The 3529-nt window shown below is 35.8% G+C and overlaps 1 protein-coding gene across 1 annotated transcript in view; it reads left to right on the forward strand.

Moving 5' to 3' along the window:
• Positions 1-3529, forward strand: part of MTMR8 (myotubularin related protein 8) — a 142740-nt gene that overhangs the window by 23073 nt on the left and 116138 nt on the right. The gene's annotated exons all lie outside the window — the stretch shown is intronic.

Consider the following 3529-nt stretch of genomic DNA (forward strand, 5'->3'; position numbering starts at 1 on the left):
TATAGGGAAAGCCATAGAGGTAGGAGGTCTTCAGTTCTCTCCCTTTCCCCAATCACACTCAGTGCCTTTTTTTGAATATTTGTGCCCCACTCCCAAAGTTCATATAGTTGGATCCTGACCTCCCAAGATGATGGTGTTGGGAGGTGCGTTATTTGGGAGGTGATTAGGTCATAAGGGCAGAGCCCTCTTGAATGATATTAATGCCCTTATAAACACGACCCTGGTGAGATTCATCACTCTCTCTGCCGTGTTAAGATACAACAAGAAGTCTGTGACCTCGAAGAGAACTTTTACCTGACTATGCTGGTATTTTGATCTTTGGTTTCCTAGCCTACAGAACTGTGAGAAATAAATTTCTGTTGTTTATAAGCTACTTAGTCTTTGGTATTTTGTTATAGCAGCACAAATAGACTTAGAAAGTTCTCTTCTTCTCGCCAACCACACTTAGTTAATAAGTATACTTTAATGGTTGAGTTTGGGTTCTGGCATATGTGCCTTAACTAATCACTTAACCATTCATGTGGTCTTAGATAAGTTAATTAACCTTCGAGCCCTAGTTTTCACATATATGATATGTAACTAACAACAGCATCTATCTTATAGAGTTCTTATGAGGATTAAACAAAATGACACATGCAGAGTATAGCACAGTACTTAGCATCTCTTCTTTCTTTATTCCCTCTGTTGGCCTGGAACATATCCCTTAGATGGCCGTTAGAAGGGTCTGTGGATTGATTGGCCAAGACTGAGAATTATTATGTGAAATATCCTTTTCTTTCAGGTGTATGTATATGTACTTTAATTTGTTATAGAAAAACAATATTACAACAGTTGAACTCTTGACCATTTATCCCAGAAAACTGAAAAGTTTTCATGCAAAAACTTGTATATAAATGTTCATCGAGACTTTATTTGTAATAACCCCAAAGTGGAAACCACCCAGATGTCATTCAGTGAGTGAAGGGTAAACAAATTGTGGTACATTCATACAGTTTGACAATTGCTCATAAATAAATAAAAAAAAGTATTGATACATGCAAAAACTTAGGTGGATCTTAAGGGAATTACGCTAGGTGAATAAGTTATTTCTCAAAATGTTATGTCCCGAATGATTCTATTTATATAACATTCTTTAAAAACAAAATTGTAGAGATGGAGAACAGTTTAGATTAGTGGTTGCCAGGTGTTAGGGATAGATAGGTGGAAAAGGTGGGTGTGACTATAATGGAATAGCATGAGGGAGTTTTATGTTATATATGTATGCATCTTGACTGTGGTGGTTGTACAAAGCTATACATATGATAAAATTGAATACAGCTATATACATATAGCATATAACTGTAGAACGTGTACATGATATACATGTATAACTGGTGTAATCTGAATACAGTTTGTGGATTGTAGCAATGTGAGATTCCCGGATTTGATGATGTACTATAGTTTTTAAAAGGTGTTAAATTGCCAGAGACTGGGTGAAAGGTCCATGGGATCTTTCCAAGAGTATGACTACTAGATCAAAGGAATACTGGGTCTTACTTACATGGTCTCGATAATATTTCCATATTGCTTTGTAAAAGGGACAAAACATTGCTATTAGCATTGTATAAGCATACTAGTCTTACCTATATCTTGCAAGCATTGGGTATTTGGCAAATTTAATGAGTGTAAAATAGTGGCTCCATCTCATTTTAAATTAGCATTTTTGTCTTTACTCATGAAATTGAGCTTTTTACATTTATCATTTCCCCTCATGTGAATTACCTGTTGATATTCTTTTGCTACTTTATCTATTGAGGTTGTTATGCTATTCTTATAAATATGAAGGATGTATTAGACCCTGAATCACCAAAGCCATCCTGAGAAAAAAGAATAAGGCTGGAGGCATCACTCTGCCTGACTTCAACTTATTCTACAGAGTGACAGTAATCAAAACGGCATGGTATTGGCAGAAAAACAGACACACAGACCAGTGGAACAGAATCAAGAGTCCAGAAGTAAACCTATGTATATATGGACAAATAATTTTTGACAAAAGAGCCAAAAACATACAGTGGAGAAAGCAAAGACTCTTCAGTAAATGGTGCTGGGAATACTGGAAAGCCACCTGCAAAAGAATGAAACTAGACTGTTGTCTATCACCACACACCAAAATTAACTCAAAATGGATTAAGGGACTGAATATAATATCTGCAAAAATAAATTGCATAGAAGAAAACATAAGAGCTAAACTCAAGGACCTTGGACTTAAAGAAGATTTTGTGAATTTGACCACAAAGGCAAGGGAAGTAAAAGAAAAAAAATAAATGAATGGGACTACATCAAACTAAAAAGCTTTTGCACAGCCAGAGAAACCATCAACAAGCTAAAGAGACAACCATCTGAATGGGAAAATATATTTGCAAGCAATGCCTCCAATAAGGGCCCAATATCCAAAATATACAAATAACTCATTCAACTCAGTAACAAGAAAAAAAACAATCCATTTAAAAAATGGGCAGAGGCCCTGAACAGACACTTCTCCCAAGAAGACATACAAATGACCAACATATGAAAAGATGCTCAACATCGCTAGCTATTAGGGAAATGCTAATTAAAACCACTGTGACATGCCATCTCACACCTGTTAGAATAGCTGTTATCAACAAGACAAGTAATAACAAGTGTTGGAGAAGTTGCAGAGCAGAAGAAACCCTTATATACTGCTGGTGGGACTGTATAGTGGTACAACCACTATGGAAAACAGTATGGAGGTTCCTCAAAAAACTAACAATTGATCTACCATATGATCCAGCAATCCCTCTACTGGGTATTTATCCCAAAGACTTGAAAACCCATATCCGAAATGATATTTGTACACCGATGTTCATAATAGCATTATTCACAGTGGCCAGGATATGGAAGCAACTGAAGTGTCCTATGATAGATGATTGGATAAAGAAACAGTGATACATATATACAATGGAATATTACTCAGCCATAAGAAGAGATGAAATACTGCCATTTGTGACTACATGGATGGTCCTCGAGATAATCATGCCAAGTGAAATAAGCCAAAAAGTTGAAAATCACATGATATCACTTATATGTTGGATATAAACCTAAAAGCAACAAGTGAACAGGACAAACAGAGACTCATGACATGGACTGTAGACTAGTGGTTAACAGAGGGAAGGAGATGTGGCAAGAGGGGGGATGTAGATGGGATAAAGGGGGTCAAATATGTGATGACAGAAAGAAATGTAACTGTGGGCAGTGAATACACAATGTAATATATATGTATATGCTTCACTGCTAAATTGTACACCTGCAACTTACTAGATTTCATTAACCAATGTCACCATGTAATAAACACATACATTACATACATACATACACACATACATACAGACATTCATACATACATGTGAAAGATGTATTTATATTTTACAGAAACATCTTTGATATGTATGGTATCCTCCTTATTAGAACATATTTAGAGTTGTAAGGAAAATATCAAGTCCCCAGTTGATGAATGGGTATCCTGTTCTTA

Source organism: Pteropus alecto, unplaced genomic scaffold (assembly GCF_000325575.1).
Source record: "Pteropus alecto unplaced genomic scaffold, ASM32557v1 scaffold147, whole genome shotgun sequence".
Lineage (NCBI taxonomy): Eukaryota > Metazoa > Chordata > Mammalia > Chiroptera > Pteropodidae > Pteropus > Pteropus alecto.